The sequence below is a fragment of the Palaemon carinicauda genome, chromosome 3, assembly GCF_036898095.1.
Source record: "Palaemon carinicauda isolate YSFRI2023 chromosome 3, ASM3689809v2, whole genome shotgun sequence".
NCBI classification, from domain to species: domain Eukaryota; kingdom Metazoa; phylum Arthropoda; class Malacostraca; order Decapoda; family Palaemonidae; genus Palaemon; species Palaemon carinicauda.
This window is the reverse complement of record NC_090727.1, coordinates 25,649,882-25,676,489: the sequence shown is the minus strand read 5'-3', so window position 1 is coordinate 25,676,489 and position 26,608 is coordinate 25,649,882. Positions and strand designations below refer to the sequence as shown.

At 34.0% G+C, this 26,608-nt stretch overlaps 1 long non-coding RNA gene across 9 annotated transcripts; it reads left to right on the top strand.

Annotated features, from left to right (window-relative positions):
* The first annotated feature begins 1,668 nt into the window (after nt 1–1,668).
* On the top strand, nt 1,669–26,248 carry LOC137638224 (uncharacterized). Of its 9 annotated transcripts, none has more exons than XR_011043913.1 (5): nt 1,669–1,746; nt 14,501–14,664; nt 15,373–15,498; nt 16,989–17,639; nt 18,203–26,248. It is a non-coding gene; the product is annotated as an uncharacterized lncRNA (long non-coding RNA). The 9 variants fall into 9 exon arrangements; XR_011043912.1 differs by having other exon boundaries at nt 16,989–18,384; nt 18,448–26,248; XR_011043915.1 differs by having other exon boundaries at nt 16,989–18,505; nt 18,743–26,248.
* Nucleotides 26,249–26,608: the final 360 nt, after the last annotated feature.

The window sequence follows — 26,608 nt, the reverse complement described above, 5'->3', positions numbered from 1 at the left end:
AAAGTAAGTCATTCCTCAATAGTCATTATCCGTGTTTTGTGACCGGGGTACTTCTAGGCAAGGTTAGGTGGGTTTGTTAGGTTCTGTGGCCTTTCTGTACTTTTTATATATTTCGTACCAGTTATATGGAGAAATTATTGAATATAGCTGAGGAAATATTTAGCAGTTCTAGCTCTAGTAATGCCATCGTGTCGTTGGTAGTTCTGTGTACCATTCGTCACCGTTGGTAGTACTGTGTATCAAGGTAAGTCATTCCCCCATTCTTATTATATGTGTTTTGTGACCGGGGTACTTCTAGGCAAGGTTAGGTGGGTTTGTTAGGTTCTGTGGCCTTTTGGTACTCTTTATTTATTGTGTAATAGTTTTATGGTAGTATGACTTAGTTTTCGTATGGAAAAATTTATTTCTACCTCTAGTATAGACATCGTGCCGTTGGTAACACTGTGTACCATTCGTCATCGTTGGTAGTTCTGTCAACCATTGGTAACGTTGCTAATGTTATCGTCCCCGACATCTGTTGTTTATATATTTTAACTCAGTATATATGTCCACAGTGTTAATATTTATATGGTTCATTTGTATTGTATTTCATTGTGTGATTTCGTACAGGAAATATATGATTTCCTATAGTAGATATCGTGATTTAACTGGTTTTCTCATTCATTTCATCCGTAATAACATCAACCAATTCGTCAACTTATAACTAACCGAATTGGTTGATCTGTTTGTTTGCGATTGAAATGGTCATCAAAATCGGTTAAATCTCGTTATTTGCTATAGGAAATCATATATTTCTTGTGCGTAGTCACACGATGTAATAATATACAAAATTACCAAATATTCGTGGTCGTTGAATATATTCTAGTTACCCTTAAATAATGTTTTCTCTATAATAAAACTTGTATCGTTTTCTTTTTCCTAATGCCACTGATCAGGGGTAACTTGCTTATAAATTTCACTCGTATACTGTATATCAATTAAATATTAAATTAAATTCCTACGAATATCTTCTGAACTCCTATTATAATTCAATTAATCTATTAGAAGAATATTTAAAAATATCTTCAGTAAATTACTATAATTTTGGCTGATGAAAAGGCTATATAAAGCAGACAATGGTGGAGGTCCCTGATTGGTTGAAACACTTTCTTAACTAGGGGGACAACTTTTGGAAAATTATCCCCAAATCTGGGATATTTTAGATGTGTTTTGGTGCATCAAGTGTGGGAATTCCCATACGTCTGGTAAATGTATAACATTATCTAAATACTCATGAATAATTATCTAGTCTTCATTGAGACTTATAATGAAAGTGAATGACTTAATTACGTTTTATTGTTTTCCTATGGTATGACGTTCATTACAATTAGAACTTTATTAATATATCTTTCAGAGCACAAACTGAAATCAGAGCACAAATTAATCATTAATAAAAACAAAATATACTGTATGTTGTTTCACAATTGGAACAATTAGAAATAAAAACAGAATAGATTATAATTACAGAAGGTACAGGAATACACTGTACAACATTTAATAGACTGCAAACTTAATTGTTGAAAAATGCCTGGAGAATTTACTTCTGGTCAGGGGAACTTTTGGGGATTGTCTAGGGATGTTCCTGACTGTGTAGACAGTAGAAGAAGATTCATTTCTCAGACAAAGAGAGAGAGAGGAAGAAGGAACCAAGTCTCCTGACTCTCGTCTTTTAACTTGTGATCCTGCAAACAGTGAAGGCTCTTATGGGTAAGGAGGGACACATTTTACAAGGTTTTATTGATTATTATATTCTCGCGGTATCTTTAATTACTCAAAATACTGGAGATTCGAATATCTTGTAGTTGCTGTAGGTTTCCATGTGTTAAACCATCGAATTTCTTGAAGGGTCTTTTATTGGTGAAGAAACTTTATAAAAAGACATTTCCCAAAACTGGCCTTTTTAGCGTGTGTTGGTAATGCCATTAATCAGTGAGTGGTTATTAAATGAGATTGTTTCTAAATGTGGCTTTAACTTTTCAATTAGCAATATGATGGTGTATAACTGTAGTCGCTGTGTGGTTTTAATTCCAGTTAAGGAATCTGTAACCATCTATAATTGGAGTTGTTACTATAAGAAGGAATTTAAATAATACTAATGCCTGTAGCCGTAGGCCTAGATTTTAGAATCCAAATCAAATGTCGATAATTTTCATGGATTTTTTATTCCCATGGTTAAAATAGAGGGTCGTATCATTTTGATATCTGCGCAATGTTTTATTAAAAAACGACAGAATTTTTTAATCACATACTTTGATTTAATCTGGTAAGAAATATGATTAATTATTTTTCACATTTTAAAAGGTGTGAATGTGATGGTGTAAACTATAGTGGAAACTGTGATTTGTGCAAATTATTTGCATTGCAAAAGTGTAATTAAGAAATGAGAGTTTTGTTGGAGAGTTATTCGTTAGTTGACGAAAAATATTATTCAGTGAACAACTCTAAACATTCTCATAGAATCGTTATTTTATTAATACACAAAATGAATTCTTTGTTATAATTTAGTGTATACATACTGTATAAATATACATATATCATTCGTTTGAATACAAATGCATACAATCTTTGACACAAATATATACAATCATTTTGCTTTTAAGAAACAACCAGTGTCTCACTTTACGTTAGTTTGATAACTCGCAGTATCAACCACGCCCACCAATTTCTCTCTCTCTCTCTCTCTCTCTCTCTCTCTCTCTCTCTCTCTCTCTCTCTCTCTCTCTTCTCTCGTGTAGGTCTATCCTATTTCCCATTATCGAGTATTGCTAACCTTGATTTGATTGTTTCAAAGTTCGAGGTTTTCATTTCAATACCGAGACAGATATCCACCTGGACGTGATTTTAGGTGTACTTGTTATATATAATGATAGATATTATATTCTAAAGGATTTATAAAAACAGAAAATTTTGTTATAGCTTCGTCCTTCACAATTATCTCCAATACATTTGTGCAATAAGAAATAGGCCTATCAGATTTTATTTTCCCACAGGAATTTGTTTGAATCTCAGTTGAAGGTTCAGCCCCAAGGGATTTATATCTTTAATGGTGAAAAAATCTGGTTCTGGGCTAAAGCTTATTTTCAAAGTAAGGAGGAGTACTATAGTCTCTTGATTGGAATTACAAGCGATGTACTATCATGCAGAAATTGTTGTAAAATTCTTAAATTATCAATAAGAATATTACAATTATCAATAGAACGTTCATGTTAACTGGGATATGTAATATTTTCTAGATGCTTTCACCGAATGCAAACAAAGCGAGAGAGAGAGAGAGAGAGAGAGAGAGAGAGAGAGAGAGAGAGAGAGAGAGAGAGAGAGTGTGTGTGTGTGTGTTTTCAAACACCACCAAAGGAGAAATTACTTTGTCAAAGCTCCTATCTTTTATATCACATTAACGAATATTTGTTTAGTAATGATTTTCTCTCTCTCTCTCTCTCTCTCTCTCTCTCTCTCTCTCTCTCTCTCTCTCTCTCTCTCTCTCTCTCACCACTTCACTGTTTTATTTCAGTTGCTTAACAAATATTTTGTTAGTAAACTCTAAGTTCATGAGTGAGTCTCCCACAGAAGTACTGATTACGTCAGAATTGTTTAATTTCAGTGTTCCTGTGACATTGTTAATAACAACTTAAAATATATTCTTAGTTGAGAGTGAGAATAACATTGATATCCTAGGTCAGCAACAGGGAGTTCCATGGTCGGTAAAATTAAAATAACTTTTTGTTCAGTCTTCCAACAAAGCTATCTTTGCGTATAGGTAAATTTAAAGACATCCTTTAACAATTCGATTTTGATAAGTTTCTCTCTCTCTCTCTCTCTCTCTCTCTCTCTCTCTCTCTCTCTCTCTCTCTCTCTCTCTCTCTCAAATCCATTGAAATATTAAGTATTCGGAAGTGTATCCCAAGATATGTTATTTGTAAGTTTAGATTAAGTCAGTTCTACACAGAGGTGTTTGGTAGAATAAGAGGCTTAATTTTGGTCTTTAAGGGACTCTGTACCACTAATACATTGAAATTCAGTTTAAATGAAAGCAGGAAATTGCTGTGATAAAAGCACAAGTATAAACGTTGCTTTTTATTTAGATTTTTAGAAATTATTCTTGTGAAAACTTTTATAGAAACGATCTATTTTGATAGCAACCCTTTTTTTTTTCTCATCCATTAGTGGACGTATAATTTCCTAATTACCTCATTAGTTAATGACTAAACTCTTACTGTAAGGAGGATGGGGTTCCTTGCCTGTTTTTTCGACCAACCAGACAGAACTGGTTTTCTGCATATTTGTTCTCCGTTGAAGAGGGCTGGCCTATTCCTTGTCAGTGAATTTTCAAAAGATTTCTTTTTTTTAAACTGAAAATGGGAAGCTTTATTTGGTGATAAATACCAACAGTCTTCGTTTAGTATCAAGGTAAAAGGTTTTTATTTATTTTGCATGAATTAATTTTGTTACTAAGTGATATTTACCTTCGTAGGGAAATTACTGGTGACATTATAATTTTGATATTAAAACCTTTTCATTAGTGGTCCGCATGATTGCATAAATCGTCAACACTGAAAGACATACTTTGGTGACTAAGCGACTTGAATCGAAGGAGTGACTTTTGAATTACCTATAATTCTATAGCTGTGGAAGCGATGTTTATAAGAAACACTTTTGATTAGTTTTGTACCATGTTGCCAAAAGGGAAAATTCAATTCATTAAGTACCTCAGTATCTATGGATTGTTAAATTTGTACTTAATTGGATTATAATTATAACTTATACAACAACAACAAAAACAAATGACGCCGTTTCTAGTCCACTGCAGGGCATAGGCCTAAGGCAAGTCGATTTATGTGTAGGGTTTGGCCAGTTTTCATGACCATGCTGACTAAATGGGGATTGGTGATGGTGGGAGACTTTAGTCTGATCGCTGACAGAATTCGTGCTTCTGTTTCTTAACCATTATAGAATTAGTGAAGATGCTACAACAATTTTAATTTCAATCCAACTTGGCGTACATATTTTTATTGAATTGATTGTTCACATTTGACAATGTGGTGAAAAACAGCTCAAAATGGTTGATCATTAGCTGTGACATCAGACAACCATGGAAATCTTTATCTCAAAGTGACTACTTAGGAACGATTTCAAATTATTATTTGTGTTAAATCATGTTTGTGTTACTAGGTGACATGGACAGTCTTGCACGAGGTGCTCAACTTTTAACCAGCTACTATAAAGAGCTTCTCATACAGTTGGGCCCATAAATGAACTCTACTTAAAGGGCTGGTTCATCTGGCCATGTCACCCACAGAGGACCCCTACACTGTAGGGCTACAAAGTCAGTTTATCGTGTAAAATCTAAGGTATTTTGCATATCACAGATTTCGTGTTTGTCAAATGCTTTAATTTTGAAACTGGGGTAATATTTAATATAGTATTTATCCTAGATTTAGCTACATGTAGATATTTACAATTAGTGTTCATGTGCTGGTTCTGGCAGAATCGTAGGAAGTTACGAGGAATTATTTGTGTCATTCTGATATTTATGAGAAAATGTTCTTGGGAAATCCTTTACTGATAAGACTTAATTTGTATTAAGGTATCATCAATCATTTTATATACATATATATATATATATATATATATATATATATATATATATATATATATATATTTCTTGGGAAATCCTTTACTGATAAGACTTAATTTGTATTAAGGTATCATCAATCATTATATATATATATATATATATATATATATATATATATATATATATATATATATATATATATATATATCACTAATAGATAGGTTTACTAGGTTCATTAGTTAATGACTAAACAATTACTGCAATGTGAAGGGGTCCTACGCCGTTTTTCAACCAGTCAGGCAAAAGTGGTTTTCAACGTATTTGCTATTCGTTAAGAATAACGTTGTCGGTGGTTTTTTTTTTTTTCCTTTTTTTTAATCAGTTTGTAATCTGAAAATAGGAAGTCTTATTTAGTTTGATGTAAAGGTAATAAGTTAATATTGTTTTGCATGTATAAAACTTTAAATTGATAAATGACGAGTAGTTTCGTGTGGAAATTTCCAAAGGCAATATCATTTTGATGAAATAAAAGCTGGTTATTAGTGATCAACAAGATTACATAAAGCGTCAATACTGTACTGTGTTTAATACCTTGTGGACTAGCAAATGAATATGCTAAGTATGTGTATAATTCAACCAGAATGGGGTACTTTTCATTTTAATCAAAAGATTGCAAAAGGGAAATTTAAAGTATTTAAATAGTTACAAACTCTTTATTTGTACTTAAGTTTTTTTTTTAACTCCACTATTCTTAATATTTCAGATTACGCAATTATGCATATATAATATATATATATATATATATATAAATATATATATATATATATATATATATATATATATATATATATATATATATATATATATATATGTTTTTTCAAAAAGGCCCATAAAAGAAACACAGGAAATATGAATAAATCACACTATATTTCGGTCAATAAACATCGACCCTCTTCAGGATGTAAAGTAAAAGTGAGGATTACAGTGGAGAGTGACGGTTTATATATGAAAGCAAAAGGGTGTGTTCAATTGTTCTATAGTTGTTATAATTGCTGGAAGGATTAGCCAAATTTAATTACATCCAGGTGCGTGTTCTTATTGTTGAGCCGCTTGGAGGAAGTCTTGACCTCTGATGCATGTCTGGTGGTCGGTCTCCATGGATTATCTTCTTAATGATAGGGTTGAGAAGAGTATTGTCCACTGTGTCAGCTTTCCATTGGCCCCCAGATAGGTTCATTGTGTTTGATTGATTTATGATGGCAGATTCCAGGATTTTCCTTCTGTACGGACAGGTACTCTTAAAAAGCAAAGACAACTCACTCCAGTTAATCTGGTGCCCTAAATCCCTAAGGTGAATGAAAATCCCCGAGTTTTTATATATATATATATGTATATATATATGTATATATATATATATATATATATATATATATATATATATATATATATATGTATATATATATATATATATATATATATATATGTATATATATATATGTATATATATATATATATATATATATATATATATATATATATATATATATATATATATATATATATAATTCAAGTCAGATGTGTTTAAAATGTAATGAGGTGGATATAAAGTTTTCTTTTGTTAATTCAGAAACAAATTGATATTCCCACTCATTGGTGGACTAAGTGGATCAAATTAATGCTTCCACCAGGTGCCTTGTGGCTGGCCATATGAGCCACATTTATAAAATATGTTCCCACACTGTCCCCCAGGGTCGAGCATTATAGCCAAGACTTATATAAAAATAATAGTTCCTGCCTAATTGTGCTACTGATAAAAGCCTTTAAAATGTATCCAGTAACCCTAGTAGAATGCAGTATTTTACTTTTAAGTACTGGGAGAACCTTACTCGCTAAAGGACCTACGAAATCAGTTTCTCGTATATATTCTTAGGTAGTTTGCAAATCACACTGCGAAACTAATATTTATTGTCAAATCCACATTATCGAAACACCTGATAAAAGGAAGTATTCAGTTTCTTGAGTTAAATATTTCTCATGTAATAGTTCTCGACTCGAGTTTGAAATATTTTATAACAGATTGAATATTTATATAGACACTTTATGACATCCTTAGTATCCATGGTCCGTATTATCTGCCAATCTTTATAATTCCAAATCATAAGCGTTGCAATTTCTTGAATACACTATAACATTAACCAATTTGTTCAACTTTGTGCAGTTTATACATTTTATCTGTTGTGAATTACATTCCTTGATTTCCTGAACATTTCCCGTACTTTTTATCACCAGTCTTGAACTTGCAATCTTTTTTCAAGGTGTCCATACCTTTGGGAGCTCTATAAGATCACATGCTACCTATCCCGGATGTTATAAGTACCCTTTTGCAACATAACTATGTCCTGTAAAGTATCTTATTTTTTTTCAAAGTTCATTTTTGTAACTAATAAAACATTTAAGTGAAGGTAATTCCATAGCACCCGGCCTATTTGTAAATTAGTCAAGTTCAATTGTCTAGTCTTGAACAATCCAAGTTATTAACTCCTATTGCCTCAAACACTGCTATGGCATTTAGCCGTTCTTGTTATTGCTTTTGGTAGAAATTTCCCTTCTGAAGCAGCTGTATCACAAATAAGTTTCCAGTGTAATGATAGTTATTTTAATTCTGCTAAAAGGATAATCATGAAACTTGGGTTGTTGCAAGGTAGTTAAGCATTTCAGTGATAGATTGGTAAGGTACTAAACTCTATCACTGTGGAGCCAGTCAGCCTGTTTCATAGGCTTAAGTTTATTCCCAACTGGCAGTAATCTGTGTCATGTTTTTCAAATTCGCTCTCATTTTGGTTATTGAGGGCTACAAAACATTGCGTTGAGTTCGAATGAAATTGAATAAGATACGTAAAAAGGCATCTTTTTCTCCAGCAAAGAAATGACAATTTATCTTTATTTTTATGAAGAAAAACTTACGACTTTGTGATTTTCCATAATGTACTTGTGCAATTAGGTTATAGTTAGGCAATTCGTAAATTCCTTGGGAAGATTGTGGGAAGTCGTGCAGTGTAGGGATAAACTATCATAACATTAATGCTTTATTTTGGGAGATATACTTTTACTTTTAAGGACAGGAAGGATTTCTTCAAGGGCCAGAGTCGAGTTGGTGGGTCTAGGATTCGTTGGGGGAGAGGGTTTTGGGAAGGTGGGGAGGGAGTAGGAGCTTGCGAAGATGATGGTTCAGTTGGTATGAGGATATCTGGAATCTATTGTCAATGCCGCGGTTAGCAAAAAAAAATTAATCTGGCAGGTCCATAATTTCAAATCATGCAGTCTTCCACGTCTTGCTCAGCTTGCAAAGAAAATAAAGAGGTTATGATAAAACTGAAAATGGAAGTCAAATAAAACAAAGACGCAAACTCTAGACTGTAAACTATAGACCAAATTGTTGTTGATATTATGATGATGATGATGATGATGATTGATTATTATTGATTATTATTATTATTATTATTATTATTATTATTATTACTACTAGCTAAGCTACAACCCTAGTTGGAAAAGCAAGATGATACAATCACAAGGGCTCCAACAGGGAAAAATAGTCCAGTGAGGAAATGAAATATGAGAATAAAAGATATAAGAATTAATAAACACTTAAGATATCTTAAAACCATTAACATCATTAAAACAGGTTTTATTCCTGCATTCTTTGCTCTCTCCACTAATAAGATACATTTATTTGCTTGTAGTAAAGAAAATTCTATTCCAACTTCATCCTGGCTTATGTCTCTCGTCTCACATTTTCACAGACATCTCAATAAGTACTTCCCAAAATATCAACACGGTCACTTTTTTATGTTTATTAACTTTATCCAAACTTTTTTCACTGTTCTCAGTTTATAAAATTGCCCTCTCAATATGTAACTAACTCCCACTACTTACACAAGGCCACTTGCATATTTTAAACAATACAACTTAAATGTTCTTTTAACTTACTGTTCCTCCTTTCTTTCTTCCTTTCTTTCTTTCCTTCCCTCTCCTTTCTTTCTTTCTTCCTTCCTTCCTTTCTTTTTTTCCTTCCTTTCTTTTTTTCCTTCCTTCCCTCCTTCCTTCCTTCCTTCTCCTTTCTTTCTTTCTCTCTTTCTTTCTTTCTATCTTACTTCCTTCCGTCTCCATGATTTTGATAATTTCTGTTTGCAAAACTTGACCAAAGCACTTAGTCTCTTTAGCTGAACCTTCAACACCTTACTATTTTGACTGAGTCTATAATGAACTAATATCTAATCCTGTCTCTTCTCGTCACTCTACACATCCATTTTAACTTTCATATTTCTACCATTTCCATTTTTCTATTTTGGGCCTTTGAAGTCAGTAGTGTGTCAGTCTCCCCAAACCATTGCAGATCTGATGTCACTTCTATTAAACCTTCCTTTAACCTTTGCACTGATCCCCTTCTATTTGTAGGCTATAGTAAATTTCTGAGTCCAAATCTCTATTTGTTAATTTGACTGAATACAAAATCCAACTTTCTTGATGTCACACAAGCCCAGTTTGACTGTACCCTGTCTTCTCTCTACCAGCCATTACATCATATTTTTTCTTATCTAATGCTTTGATCTTCATGTGCTTGGCTTCATATTTTTATCTTAACCACAACAACAACAACAATAACAATAATATGACAACTTACTAAGCATTTTTACGGAACATTTAAGATGTTAAAAGAAATAGGAAATTATGTTCGTTTGTTAGTTTTTGTGATTATCAGTGGCGTATCATATGATGTTTAACAGCAAAGTATAGAAACCCTTGTGTTTGTTTTTTACTTGGCCAATTTAGGGATAAACACTTTGGTCCAATTTTGCTGGAAACAGGAACGACAGACTAGTGTTGTCTGGCTGTGAACTGTACAAAGAAACTTTTGGTTAAAAAGGTAATTTTTTCCCGTAAAGGGAAAAGTGAGATTAAATGTTCAAAAATTGATACGCAAATGTACTCACGTTACCTCCGGCTGTATCATTTTGAATATGGCAACTATTTTTTTTTTTGCTGTGATCAGTCAGCCTCCTACCAAATTGTGTCCTTTTTACGCAAGGTGAACAGATATTATGCATTAAGAATAGCAGAATCTGTGGAAATTATGCTGGTGATTATAAAACGAAAGAATGTACTTCAGATTTCGTCAATTGTCTTATTTTCTTACTTACTTACTTACTAGCTTGTTTGCTTGATTTCTAACTTACTTGCTGGCTGGCTGGCTGGCTGACTGACTGGCTTACTTCCTTGCTCGCTTACCTACTTACTTAATTATTTACTTACTGGTTTGCATGCTTGCTTACCTACTTACTTACTGACTTGCTTGCTTGTTTACTTAGTTACTTGTTTGCTTGCTTACCTACTTATTTGTTTGCTTGCTTACCTACTTACTGACTTACTTGCTTACTTACTTATCTACTTAATTGCTTGCTTACCTACTTGTTTACTTGCTTGCTTGGTTGCTTGCTTGTTTGTTTTCTTGTTTGCTTGCTTGCTTGTTTTCTTACTCGTTTACTTGCTTGCTTGCTTATTTGCTTGCTTGTTTGCTTATTTGCTTGCTTGTTTGCTTGCTTGCTCATTTGCTTGCTTTTTTGCTTGCTTGCTTGCTTGCTTATTTGCTTGCTTGCTTGCTTGCTTATTTGCTTGATTGTTTGCATGCTTACTTGTTTTCTTACTCGTTTACTTGCTTGCTTGCTCGCTTACTTGCATATTTGCTTACTTGTTTTTTTACTCGTTTACTTGCTTGATTACTTGCATGTTTACTTACTTACTTACTTGCTTGCCTGCCTACTTAAATGCTTGCTTGCTTACCTACTTACTTACTTACTTACTTACTTGCTCGCTTGCTTACTTACTTACAGCCTTGCTAGCTTACTTGCTCAATTGCTTACTTACATGTTTACAGGCTCGCTTGCTTGCTTACTTTATTACTTACTTACTTACATGTTTACAGGCTTGCTTGCTTTCTTATTTACTTACATGTTTACAGGCTTGCTTGCTTTCTTACTTACTTACTTACATGTTTACAGGCTTGCTTTCTTTCTTATTTACTTACATGTTTACAGGCTTGCTTGCTTGCTTGCTTACTTACTTACTTACATGTTTGCAGGCTTACTTACTTACTTGCCTACTTACTTGCTTGCCTACTTACCAACTTGCTTACTTGCTTGCTTTCTTACTCACTTACTTACTTACTTACATGTTTACAGGCTTGCTTGCTTTCTTACTCACTTACTTACTTACATGTTTACAGGCTTGCTTGCTTGCTTGCTTACTTACTTGCCTACTTACTTGCTTGCTTATTTACCAACTTGCTTGCTTTCTTACTTACTTACATGTTTACAGGCTTGCTTGCTTACTTACTTACTGGCTTGCTTGCTTACTTACTTACTGGCTTGCTTGCTTACTTACTTACTGGCTTGCTTGCTTACTTACTTACTGGCTTGCTTGCTTACTTACTGGCTTGCTTACTAACTGGCTTGCTTGCTTGCTTACTTACTTACTTGCTTACTTACTTACTTACAGCCTTGCTTGCTTGCTTGCTTACTTACATGTTTACAGGCTTGCTTGTTTGCTTGCCTACTTACTTATTTACTTACATGTCTACAGGCTTGCTTACTTACTTACTTACTTACTTACTTACAGCCTTGCTAGCTTGCTTGCTTACTTACTCACTCACATGTTTACTGGCTTGTTGGCTTGCTTAATTACATGTTTATTTGCTTGCTTCCTTGCTTGCTTGCTTAATTACTTACATGTTTACTTGCTAGCTTGCTTACTTGCTTATATTGCTGTTCTCCTGATCCTATCACGCAGGACCTACAAAATCAGTTTATCGTATCATGAGTATTTTGTGTATCACACAGACTAATGGATGTTAATAGTTAAATTACCATAATTGTGTTAAAAGATAAAAAAAAAAAAAACGACTGAACCTTGGTGAATTGATATATAATATATTGATAATAATAGCGGAGTCCTCCATTATGAAAACAATAATTAGCACTCCATTGTTTAATTTTAATATTTCACTTTAAGGGCTGGTTTCGTGGTCCTATCACACAGGGTAACCCTACTCTCTACTACAGGACCTACAAGATATGTTTGTCGTATGCATTCCTAGGTGTTTTGCGTATAACACTGAATGATTTCTGTATTGTCAAATCCACATACTCGAAGCACTTGAAAAGCGCTCTCTCTCTCTCTCTCTCTCTCTCTCTCTCTCTCTCTCTCTCTCTCTCTCTCTCTCTCTCTCTCTCTCTCTCTCTCTCTCAATCGTTTTGTGATTTAACAACTTTGTGATAGTCTAAAGAACAACTACAGCTCATTCAAATCAGCTCGGAGGTAACGGACACAAACTGGAATTGAAGAGATAAGACACCACTCAATGTGGAAATTTCTTTACATACGAAAATAGCAAATTCTTGGAATAGACTTCCAGCGGATGTAGTGAACAGTAACACTTAGGTAAACGAGTTCAAGAATAAGTTAGACAAGATCATAATATCTTTAAGTTGTCACTTGAGATGTTAACAGAGCGAGTTTCAATAGTCAGTCCTGGAAATAACACAGGTGATGACGATGTTCATGATGAACTTGTCATTGTCTCAGTTTGCCTTATTCTTTAGTGACGTATTTCTGAGGTTATTATAACATAACACTTCACTGAAAATGACGAATGAACTTTTTTTTTTTTAACGTTTTTATAGCTTATATATGAAAAATTCATTCTAATCTCATTGTTCTTAAAATATTTTATTTTAATTGTTAATTACTTTATTTCCTTTCCTCACTGGGCTATTTTCCCTGTTGGAGCCCTCAGGCTTAAAGCATCCTTCTTTTCCAACTAGGGTTGTAGCTTTACAAGTAATAATAATAATAATAATAATGAGTTTAACAATTCTTGCAGCCACGCATTGGCTTTATATAGCATGATATTATGTATAGATTTCTTTAGTAATCCCAGGACCGCCTAACGTTACTAGGTTTTCTTTAGAAGTATGAAACACACATACCCCCTCGTAAAACTGTTGCAGTCCATCGTAGTCTTTTCAGATAGTTTTACTTGACGTCTTGATTCTGTTCCTCCAATTTGTTCACTCTAGGGATACATGTTATGAAGTATGGACCCAATTCTGCAGTCACAATCTTGTTGGAATTTAGTTTAATTCCAACCTTACCTATATTTAAAGAACAAAACAATTATTCATTTTAATCATTAACGATAATAGTTACTATACTAAGTAGCATTAAGTTATTTACTTTTAATTCATTAAGAAAAATAGGTAAAGCTTCGAGTCAAGCTAACGACCGAACGGCTATTCCCCATAGTCGGACACAAATATCAATCCTTTCCGATTAAAATAATTGATTTAACGTTAACTGTATTCCTTATAAGGAAACAGTTTTGCTTTCCATTTCTTTTGCAACTCTATAATTTATTTTTGGTTTCTAACAATCTATAACTATAACTATGATACTGTAGTTATTGTTATATGTTATTTGTGAAATTTTAACTAGTAAAGTAAGGCAAAAACGCTTCAGGAATTATATCATCAGTGTACTAGTTCCCCCTTATTTGTGGCCAATAGTTTGAGGTGTGGTGTGTTTTGACAATTTAATTAAGACAGCCAATGAATTGTGACTTGTTCAACAAATAAACCTCTTGTATTTGTTCGTGCTAACATGAATCTCTTGTAACTAAATAGTTTTTTTATGTCTGTCAGTCAACTCAGCTGTTGACATTGGATAGTCCACTAGTGACAAATATCTTAAGCTTAAACTATTTTGGGAGAAATCTAGTTGAAGTACAGTAGGCAAAAGTGAAAATATTGCTAAAATGTCCTTTTCAATTCTTTCCAGATTTGTGCTCCAGTTTGCTTGGTATTGAATTCATAAGAAACTGAGGACTGAAAGAGGATACAAAATTGAGAAATTGCTACAAGAGAATCCTCTGTCTTCTGTATGAGACAAGTTACCTATGACACCATCCAGGGTGAACTAATACTATGAACTTCGTTTGAATGGTAAAATCCTCGTTCTAAAGTTCTATGCTTTTTAGAAGATAGGTTAGATTTCTGGCATTTAGTGCTGGTTATGAAGTTCCTCAATCATGTACAGAATAATATTAGATTATGCTGAGTCAATAGCAGATATTTAAGATCTTTAGGTTTCTAGAAATTGGTTTTCCATTCAGTGAGATTTTTGTCATTAATTTGAAACTGGAGTGATAGGCCTTATAAGATTCACTTGAGTTGTTTTATCAAAATATAAATTTTTGGTTCATACTTTTTTTTACTACCAGATAGTTGGCAAGTTTTGATCAAATCTATTCATTTTTTGTAAAAAGAAAAAGTTGACCAAAATGTCATAAATTTGTTTTGATTCATACCTTTCTTTTATTAATTCCAGATAGTTGGTAAGCTTTGATTAAATCAATACATCTTTTGTAAAAAAGAAAAATATAAATACTAGTATAGTTTAATCTCCATATAGATATTGAATAAGTCATCTCCTTTTTTTTGGACAACAAAACTTAAATTTTACTTTTTTGGTTAAATAATATTAGGAAAAATTAGTTATGTAAACGGGCTTAGACATTAAATAATAGTTACCTTTTTTTTTTTGGACAACAAAACAAGTTTACTTTTTTGTCAGAATTTTAAGAAGAATTAGTTAGATACAATAAGCAAAAGTTAAAAATCTGTTGAAATGACCTTTTCAATTCTTTCCAGATTTGTGTCCCAGTTTGGTAAGGCACTGAAGAATCCTGGAGGAGGCGCAGACGTTGATGTCCAAGAATTTGAGAAATTGTCTGATTGAGGTCTTTAGTCTCCTGTCTTCTGTATGAGACGAGATAAGTATGGCATCTTCAGTTATCTAATACTGTGAACTTCATTGATTTTAAATGTGGGGTTTTTAGAATCTAGAATAGATTGTGTGACATTTAAACTTAGTTACAAGAGTAGAGACTAAGGATTTTAGACTGGGTTGGGTAGCCTAAATATCATTAATATTATTGTTGTTATTGTTATTATTACTAGCTAAGCTACAACCCTAGTTGGAGAAGCAAGATGCTATAATCCCAAGGGCTCTAACAGGGAAAAATAGCCCAGTGAGGAAAGGAAATAAGGAAATAAACGATCTTAGAAATTATGAACACTTAAAATAAAGTAATTATAATTATTATTATTATTATTATTATTATTATTATTATTATTATTATTATTATTATTAGCTAAGCTACAACCCTAGTTGGAGAAGCAAGATGCTATAATCCCAAGGGCTCCAACAGGGAAAAATAGTCAAGTGAGGAAAGGAAATAAGGAAATATATAAACGATCTGAGAAATGATGAACAATTAAAATAAAATACTTAAAAAAATAGTAACATCAAAGCAGATATTTCATAAACTACAAAAAATTATGTCAGCCTGTTATCTGTTATTGGAGATTTATTGTGTCTAGATATTAGTTTTCCATTTTGTGAGTATTTTTTTTTTTAGGAAGTGGAGTCTTTTTAGATTAAAATATAAGTGAAAGGAATCACTCAAACTGTATTTGATCAAAGAATCATAACATAGTTTTTTGCTGTATGATTTTTCTTTTCAGTAAATTCCGTTAGTTGGAAAGCTCAGACTAAGTTCTTCGGGCCAACCAAGGGAAAGGCCCGTGCCAACAACAAGTGTTGGCTTTAATACCCCAACAACAACAACTAAGTTCATAGTGTTTTCGTTTTAAAAATTGTTTTAAACTCAAGTAAGTTTAGAGTTCTATACCTCTGTTTAGGTATGAAATGAATTACCCAATTCTAAACCTTGTATAGGACAAAACTTTAATCAACCTGTTTTAGGTCAAAGTTTTCATGTAAGCGTGTGAAGCTGTAAATCAGTTGGCAAGTTCAATTGTTATCGTAGGGGGTTAATGATGCCAGTGCGCCATGTGTGATGTGCTGTAGGTGTTAATTCAACGTAGTATTTAATTTTTGTTTAGAAAAGGTCTTTCTACTCATATTTGTGTGAATTCAATGTTGAAAACTTGACATAGGAACTCGAGCACATTTTTTTATTAGTTCTTAATGTTTTGTCCTGAAATATTTTAATTTCTTCGCCAAAATAATTTGTTGGTTTTTAGAATATCATTATTTCAAGGCTTAAATTATCCTAATCATTCTGGATCTTAAAATATCTTACTTTTGTGGGCTTAAAATATCCTGATTTGTTTTCAGTTGATCTGATTTATGAAAAACATATTATTGCTTTAAAAATGACCGAAATCAGTACTCAATTTGTGCATTATGAATCTTAATTAGTTATATTCTGTGAGTTCCTATTAACACTTTTGCCTTTCAGGTTAACATGGCCTTCTCCTAGGATGCTTCAAACTCTCTAACCAAAAGGATGAGGGACAGTAGTCCTCTGGGATCCGAACTCTCCTGGCAAAGTCCTTCAGAACAAGTGGAACTTCTAGAACACCATTTTCTCCCTATGAGGATTTGAGTATCTAGTTCAAGTTTTAAGTCTTGGACAGTATGCTAAGTAATATTGCCAGCTTACTAATTTACCTAAGTTCTTTCATTTTTAATTTCATGAATTTAGTTTTCATAGATTAAATTCCCTTTGAAAATGACTTTAATGAATAATTTAAGGCTAAAATTCATTTATAAATCAATTCAGGTCTATCTAAATCCATGTCAATAACTAAGATTGCAATATTGGGTAAACTAACCTGAGGTCTTTTAGATATTAAATTTTTGGTCGTCCTGATAGAAGTTATTTCAAGTAGATGCTGGGCTGTTTCAGGTAGATGCAGGGCTTTTTTCAGGTAGATGCAGGGCTGTTTCAGGCAAATGCTTGGGTGTTTCGTGTAGAGGCAGGGCCATTTCAAGTAGGAGTTATTTCAGGTAGAGGCTGGGCTATTTCAAGGAAGAGTTATTTCAGGTAGACGCAGGGCTGTTTCAGGTAGACGCAGGGCTGTTTCAGGTAGACGCAGGGCTGTTTCAGGTAGAGGCTGGGCTATTTCAAGGAAGAGTTATTTCAGGTAGAGGGTGGGCTGTTTCAGGTAGAAGAAAGGCTGTTTCAGGTAGATGCTGGGTTGTTTAAGGTAGACGCAGGGCTGTTTCAGGTAGGGGTTGGACTGTTTCATGTAGAGGATGGGCCATTTCAGGTAGAGGGGGGGCTGTTTCAGGTAGGGGTTGGACTGTTTCATGTAGAGGATGGGCCATTTCAGGTAGAGGCTAGGCTGTTTCAAGGAAGAGTTATTTCAGGTAGAGGGTGGGCTGTTTCAGGTAGACGCAGGGCAGTTTCAGGTAGACGCAGGGCTGTTTCAGGTAGACGCAGGGCTGTTTCAGGTAGGGGTTGGACTGCTTCATGTAGAGGATGGGCCATTTCAGGTAGGAGTTATTTCAGGTAGAGGGTGGGCTGTTTCAGGTAGGGGTTGGACTGTTCCAAGTAGAAGATGGGCCATTTCAGGTAGGAGTTATTTCAGGTAGAGGCTGGGCTATTTCAAGGAAGAGTTATTTCAGGTAGACGCAGGGCTGTTTCAGGTAGACGCAGGGCTGTTTCAGGTAGATGCAGGGCTGTTTCAGGTAGAGGCTGGGCTGTTTCACTTAGACGCAGGGCTGTTTCAGGTAGAGGCTGGGCTATTTCAAGGAAGTTATTTCAGGTAGAGGGTGGGCTTTTTCAGGTAGATGCAAGGCTGTTTCAGGTAGATGCTGGGTTGTTTAAGATAGACGCAGGGCTGTTTCAGGTAGGGGTTGGACTGTTTCATGTAGAGGATGGGCCATTTCAGGTAGAGGGTGGGCTGTTTCAGGTAGGGGTTGGACTGTTTCATGTAGAAGATGGGCCATTTCAGGTAGGAGTTATTTCAGGTAGAGGGTGGGCTGTTTCAGGTAGATGCAGGGCTTTTTCAGGTAGGGGTTGGACTGCTTCATGTAGAAGATGGGCCATTTCAGGTAGGAGTTATTTCATGTAGAGGGTGGGCTGTTTCAGGTAGATGCAGGGCTGTTTCAGGTAGGGGTTGGACTGTTTCATGTAGAAGATGGGCCATTTCAGGTAGGAGTTATTTCAGGTAGAGGCTGGGCTATTTCAAGGAAGAGTTATTTCAGGTAGAGGCTGGGCTATTTCAAGGAAGAGTTATTTCAGGTAGACGCAGGGCTGTTTCAGGTAGACGCAGGGCTGTTTCGGGTAGACGCAGGGCTGTTTCAGGTAGGGGTTGGACTGTTTCACGTAGAGGATGGGCCATTTCAGGTAGGAGTTATTTCAGGTAGAGGCTGGGCTGTTTCAAGGAAGAGCTATTTTGGGTAGAGGGTGGGCTGTTTCAGGTAGACGCAGGGCTGTTCCAGGTAGACGCAGGGCTGTTTCAGGTAGGGGTTGGACTGTTTCATGTAGAGGATGGGCCATTTCAGGTAGGAGTTATTTCAGGTAGAGGCTGGGCTATTTCAAGGAAGAGTTATTTCAGGTAGACGCAGGGCTGTTTCAGTTAGAGGGTGGGCCATTTCAGGTAGAGGCTGGGCTATTTCAAGGAAGAGTTATTTCAGGTAGACGCAGGGCCATTTCAGGTAAAAGTTATTTCAGGTAGAGGCTGGGCTATTTCAGATAGAGGGTGGTGTATTTCAGATAGACTGGGCTATTTCAGGTAGAGGCAGGGCTGCTTCAGTTCAATTTCAGTCTAGATTTGTTTATATGATTTAGTGGGATTGGACATTCAAATCATGAGATCCCAGAAGCAAAGTTTTAGCTTTTTTTTTTTTATTTGTCAATTTTGACTTTCAAGAACTGAGTAATTTTAGTAAGATTTGGAAAATCTTTATGAATATTAAAGCAGGTTTTAGTTTTAAATCTCTGTAATTTTTAAAGTTCATGAAATAGGAACATGTTAGTAAATTAGTTGGGGAAATTGTCAAACTGTAGTGTTATTGTATTAGGAATGAATAGGTTATATAAGATTACTGAAATATCCGATGCCAAAACTTTCAGTTGATGGAAATGAGGTTTAAGTTTAAGTATACATAATTCATTTATTTTTTGTCATTTAAATTGAGCTGCTTTAAATGCTCATTTCAAGGTGTGTTCTTGTTTAGCCTTTTCAATTTTTCTATCTGTCCTATAAGCTTGAGGTTCCTTAACACAAAACCCTTTCGAGTTTCAATAGTATACCTTGGATAGTGGATCCCCCACATTGTATTTTAAATTTTATAAAGGATAATAACTAGCAAATGGATTTGAAGCAATCTAAAGTTTAAATACACTATTGGTCCTATATTTAAAAATCTAGAGTAAATATTTAAATGTCTGTAATTTGTATAAAAACTTATCCCTCTTTTTTATTCTTAATTTTGTAGGATTTAGTATTTGATGAACAGTCTATCATATGTCCCCATGTTAAATTCTCTCTCTCTCTCTCTCTCTCTCTCTCTCTCTCTCTCTCTCTCTCTCTCTCTCTCTCTCTCAATATTAAGTTAATGTATAGAGAGGATTTTAGAAGTAAACTATGAATAAAAGAAAGTTATAGAAAATAGGCCTATCAAAAAGTTACTGTACATGTTTTTCAGATTTTAATTAGATATTGTTAGAGAAGCTTACATTTAAGTTTAGGAAAGATGGGACTAAAACTTTGTGCTTTTGGGAAGGTCGAAAGGCTGATTTGTTGATTGGTATAGATTTAAATACTAAGAGTTAAAATAGGAATTGAACATTGCTGGATAATATAGAATAGTGAATAGTTTTAGGTGATCAGTGGCAGGCGAGATGGTTGGGAAGGCTTTGGTGTGAAAGGGCTAGGAGGGCTTTAGTGTGAAGTGGCTAGGAGGGCTTTGGTGTGAAGTGGCTAGGTCGTCTTTGGTGTGAAGTGGCTAGGTCGTCTTTGGTGTGAAGTGGCTAGGTCGTCTTTGGTGTGAAGTGGCTAGGTCGTCTTTGGTGTGAAGTGGCTAGGTCGTCTTTGGTGCGAAATGGCTAGAAGGGCTTTGGTGTGAAAGTGGCTAGGAGGGCTTTGGTGTGAAGTGGCTAGGAGGGCTTTGGTGTGAAGTGGCTAGGAGGGCTTTGGTGTGAAGTGGCTAGGAGGGCTTTGGTGTGAAGTGGCTAGGAGGGCTTTGGTGTGAAATGGCTAGAGGGGCTTTGGTGTGAAAGTGGCTAGGAGGGCTTTGGTGTGAAGTGGCTAGGAGGGCTTTTGTATGAAATAGCTAGTAGGACTAGGAAGTGTGAGGGCTAGCATGTTAGTGTGTAAAATGGTAGGGCTTTAGCTAGTATTAGTGTCATTCCTCATCTTGTCTTAAGCTACATGAACATACCTTGAAATTAACTTTGAAATTTGAAAATGACTCAGGGTAGTATTTTGGGGATTTTTTCAAATGGGGTTTGAATCAGATTGTTTACTCTAATACATAACTAAACTTTCAAAACTCCCATTCCCACTCCTTGATCCTTCCACCTCCCAATTTGGAAAGATTTTAAAAAAGAATTAAAGGGAACGTTCATATGACTGAGCCTCCCTCCCCATTTGGCCCCCCTCCCTCTTCTGGTATCAGTATTTGCCATATTCCTCACCACTGAAAGGCCAGAGGACCCATGAAGTATATCTTGCTTTTGACTAGAACCACTGTTCATTTAGGCTGTTTATGAGCTTCCCATGTACGGAACTCGTTCATTCTTTTGCTGGTTTGATGAGAGAAGGAGAATGTTAACTCTGTTATGTTGTATTGTCAAAATGCTAGACTGCGTGCTATGGTGAACATGTTTAGTCCAATTTGATTTCCTTGAAATCTTGTCAGGGTAGATTCTGTCTTGTCAATTCTAGTCATGATAATAATTCAGTCTTGTTAAAGGATCTTTAAAGCCTCAAATTATTTTAGATTTTTGATGTTTCATACTTTTAGATATTTTTGAAATTTAATTTAAAACTTTTTAAAAATCTTTAATCTTTAATCTTGAATTGTAGGAGATTGTAATGTCAAATTGAACAGGTTTCTGTTATGTACACACTGTCATTTCAAATCAAACTATATCAAATTTGTCATGTATTGTGTAAATTGAGTTGTGAAAAAGTTTTTGTCAAGAGAGTGATTTAAATTCTGTCCAAGAATATGTGAAATTTCAATGTTAATGTGAAATTAGTAACTGTAATGTTTCAATTTTTCAATTTTATCTGTCAATGAAAATCAAAATGTTGTAGAGATATTTTAATTTAGTTTTAAAATTTTAGATAATTTTCTCAAAAAGTGTTGGCAGAATCAGTCTTGCATTCCAGTGCTTTCCATTACACTGAGAGATCCCTGAGCTCTCTGAAAAGGTGTCCAGCTGGGACTATAAATGTCCCAAGATATCTGATTCCTACTGTTTCTGTTCAGGACATAAAGAAGGGATAAAGAACTGCTGTTAGTCATTTTAGAAGAAATGTGTAATACATTCTTGAGTATATTGTTGTTGGTATAGTTTTAGTTGTTAGTAGGAAGTTAGTGCCAATGTTGATTAGTGGAATTAAGGGATTATTAAAGTAATTATTTGTGGAATTCAGGATCAGGTAACCTAGCTTAGGGGATGTTTATACAGGGTTAAATCATATGACCAATTTAATTTAGTTTAATCTGCTCTTGGATAAGTATTTCTAAAATTTCTCCATGATTGGGCAAAGGATTTTAACTGAAGTATGACTTTTTGAGATTAGATTTTAAAGACGTACGATGATACTGATGTACAGAAATGTATCTTGTGTAGTAATTGACAAAACTTAATCACTCTGAAGTTATATTCATTTTATGCAAGGAAACTTTGTAGTTCAGAAATTTTAGACATGATATGATAAGCCTCTGAAGCTTGTACAAAACATCCAGTCAGAGTATTGGTGTTATATTGTAATAAACTTTATAACTCGCCAATTTCTTTTGATTTTAATGACACTTGAGATTTGAATTTACAATTTAAGTTGTTCACTATAAGATCATAATTTCTACGCTATTCTTTCCAGACAACTAAAGCCAAAAACTGTTGAATTAACAAAGTTTAATAAACTCTGATCTGCTTATGCTAAAGTCCCTTACGTTTAAATGCTAATATATTTAATGTCATAAACTGTTGATTAAACTCATTAAAACATTAGTTAACTTACGTCCATGTTGAGTAAATGTGTAGTAACTTAGGGTAATCTAAAGCTAGAAGTTAGTACATTAATCCTCAAAGCAAATTATCAGAATTTATGTAAGTACTATAAGAAAAATCCTGAAAAATCAGTTTTTAGAGATTTTAATGTCTTGATATTTCATGTACTCAGCGTTTCAAATACCACCCCATTAAGCCACAATTTCATTTTTTGAAATTTAGTAACTTTTCGAGTTATGTTGAACGTTTTCATTATTTTCATATCGATGCGAAGTACAGAAGACCTGTGCTGATTTGGTTAGAAAGTTTTGAGTTTCAATTAGTTAATTTAGATTTAATTAATAATTGGTGGAATTAACTTTAACCAAATGGTAGTTTGATTATCATTTTCTCTTAATATGGTACAATATACTTTTCAAATGTCTGTTTTTGCATTGATTTTAATGTAGATATTACCGTCATCTCTGAGTAACTTGAAGGGGACAAGGAAAAGGTCAGTTTGTCATTATGTAATACGAAAATTCTTTGGAAACATTTTGAAAACTTTTGATCATTGGTTCATGACAGTCATCTCTGAGAGTGCACCACTTATGTTGCTGCCCTACCACTTGAAATTAAACTTTGGTATTGAATTTAGGAATTAATTAATGCAGGACAATGCATTCCTTGTACATCAGTCAACTTGTAACAAGCAATGAACGGATGGTTGGATGATGGCCTGGTGTAAGTGTTAAGAGAAGGAGGATCTAGTCTATAGAAAGGAGTTAAGAGTCTCTTACTAGTTTTGTCTTTAGTGAAAATTAGTTTAATTGGTAGCAGATTTTAATAGATCTGTGTAAAGGTTATCTTAGTGAGACACCTAGATTAGTGTTTCTCTGGTTAAATCAAGGTTAGCAAGTGTCTGTACCTCAGGTTAATGCCAAAAATTTAATCTAGATTTTACTAAATCATAGGAGATTGAGTTTAAATAATAAGATTGAGTTTAAATAATAAGATTGAGTTTAAATAATGTGACTGAATTTAAGATTGAGATTAGGGTAAACTTTGTTCAGTAGGCAGCTCTGAAAATTCAAATTTCATGACAGACATCTGTTTCCTCACATAATTGGCCAAAGGGGAAGTTTCAAATCAAAGAGTTTTGAGAATAATCTAAATAATTCTGGTGCTTAATTCATTTCATACTTGAATCGTAGATTTCAAAGATTTTCATAATGAGTAATTATGCAAATATATGAAATAGCAAATCCACAGGTTAATCAATTGAAAGTAATTTCACTTGTTTTTGCATTAATTATAGATTAAATCTAAAGAATTTTTAAATAGCTTTATCATTTGCTTACTTTACCAGATTGGTATATCCTAATTGTTTTTATCTGTAGATTGTCAAAATTATAAAGTTATTTTATGAATCTTTTGATATGTTAATATTTTACGTGGCCACATTAAGATTGGGTGATAGGCAAGGTGTTGAGAGTTCAATATGCAGTTATAAAAATATTCTTTATTAATATATGAAGGACAAACTACTGACTATTAAGATTGGAAATACGAAGTTTATAATGCCAAAGATATTTCATGAAAGGTAGACCGACTTCAAAGTAAGAGAGGATGATTCCAGATCATTCAAATTCTCCTTAAGCTTTTCAATAATTTGTTTTAGTCAGAAATGTTCAGGAGCATCTAATATCAATAGAATCTATTCAGGACTGGGCAGAGAGAGAGAGAGAGAGAGAGAGAGAGAGAGAGAGAGAGAGTGTGTGTGTGTGTGTGTGCGTGTGTGTGCGCGTGTGTGTATACTGTGTACTAATTTTTTTTTATAAAGTAGGCCTACTGTTCGATTAGTAAGTGTGTGTGTATGATAGGAATAAGTACAAGACAATGTGACACTCAGGTAAAATCTCTGTTTTTAAGGGTTGTTTAGCTTATAGGTAGGCCTACTGGTAGTTTAAGGGTTGTTCAGCTTTGTAGGTAGACCTACTGTTAGTTTAAGGGTTGTTCAGCTTTGTAGGTAGGCCTACTGTTAGTTTAAGGATTATTCAGCTTTGTAGGTAGGCATACTATTAGTTTAAGGGTTGTTCATATTTGAGAATGTATTACACATGGAACTAAATTGACTTTTTGTGGTCCACGTGCAAGGTTAATGTGTACTTCGGTCCGATCTGGCTATCTGCTAGGAGGAGTAGTAAGGATAGTCAGGGCAGTGGTTTGCACGTGTCTTCTCCTTTACCCGACTCAATCCTGCACATGAAATGGGACGGATGAGAGAGATGCCTTTAGGGCAGTTGTGGTTCTTGTCTGCTTTTGAGAGAGCAAAAGGATTCTGGAGTAATTGATCGTGGTGGAATTGTAATATAAGACAGATGAGGTCTCCACTCCCTCCAACCATGTTTCTATTTAATTATTGTTTCTAAAAGAAAATTTAGATTTGAAAAGATATCCCCTTGCTCTGACATTGCTTAAAGGTTTATCATTTAAAATGTAAAAATTTGAAGTTTAAGTTTTCATCTATAACTAAATAAAATACTATAACATTATCTTGAAAAATCTTCATACTATTCTTGGCGTATTTAATTCACAATCATTGCATTAATGTCTGTAAGATTTTCAATAAAACATTTCAAAAGAGAAGGAAATGGAAAGCATTCAAGGGCTTGGTGACTCTGTTCGTTCAAAAACAAAATGCCTAATTAGTCCTCTGTTACCAGGTGGGAAGGGGCGGGCCTTGGTGGGCTTTCCATTTCCTTCTCTTTTTTTTATTGAAAACTTAACTAATTTACACAATCATGACGCTTTTAATCTCAAATGTTCTAACTTCAAACTCATTCCAATGTTTAGAAAAATCAAAGATAACATATTACTTTAGTATCCCATTTCATGGGATCTGATATTTCCGTTTTCTATGGTTGTCTGTCGTTGGTTGAGTTTGTTAGAAAACGGGGTAAAAGAATTTGATATAGCTTGTCATTGGCTTTGTAGTGTATACTATTTATACTTAATAATGCTATTGAGTGTATTGAAACCTGTCCTATGTATGACAACCAATCTTCTACAATAAAAGAATTGATAGAAATCTATTTGTTTTTCTTAATTATTCACAAACTTAAAAATTAATACAAAATAATAATCGACTCTTAGTCGACTAAGCTTAAACCCAAAGTTAAAGTACCTTATATATTTTAAAAACTTATTTTTGAGGCTAGAATGAATTATTATCACAAGACTTGTCTCAAGAGTTGTCAGGAATGAATATACTTTGAGAAATGGACTGAACATGAATATCATAGTAAATAGTCTTCATTTTCATAATACTTTCATACCAAGAGACAGTGTATATTTCTCTCATAATACCAGTGGAAGAGTGAACGAACTCTGTACATTGGAAGGGAATAAAACCAGTCTTATAAATGAACAATTGTGGTTAATCATAGTTAAAAGCAAGGTATACTTCATGAGCTCTCTGGTCTTTCAGAGGAGAGAGAGAGAGAGAGAATATGAAGGCATTTTACTGGTACCAGAAGAGGGAGGGGGACGACTCGGGAGAACACACTGTCATATGAACGTTAGATTAAGGAGAGAACACTCCACGTTACTGGAAAATTTTAGTATTTTTATAATCTTGTTCTATATATTCTTTGTTTAATATGGTTGTAATGCTAATGAAAAATATAGTTTATAGAAGTTTTTATTTCTTTTATTCACAATTTTAGTTTCATAAATTATACATTGTAATAAATTTTACAAAATTAGTCAAAAGTTTTACTGCTTTCCTATACATTTATTACTGTATCTTCAACTCAACATTACTATTGTATCTTCTGCTTATAAATTTCTACTGTATTATGTAATTTTGAAAAGAAATACATCTGTTTTACCAATGAAAA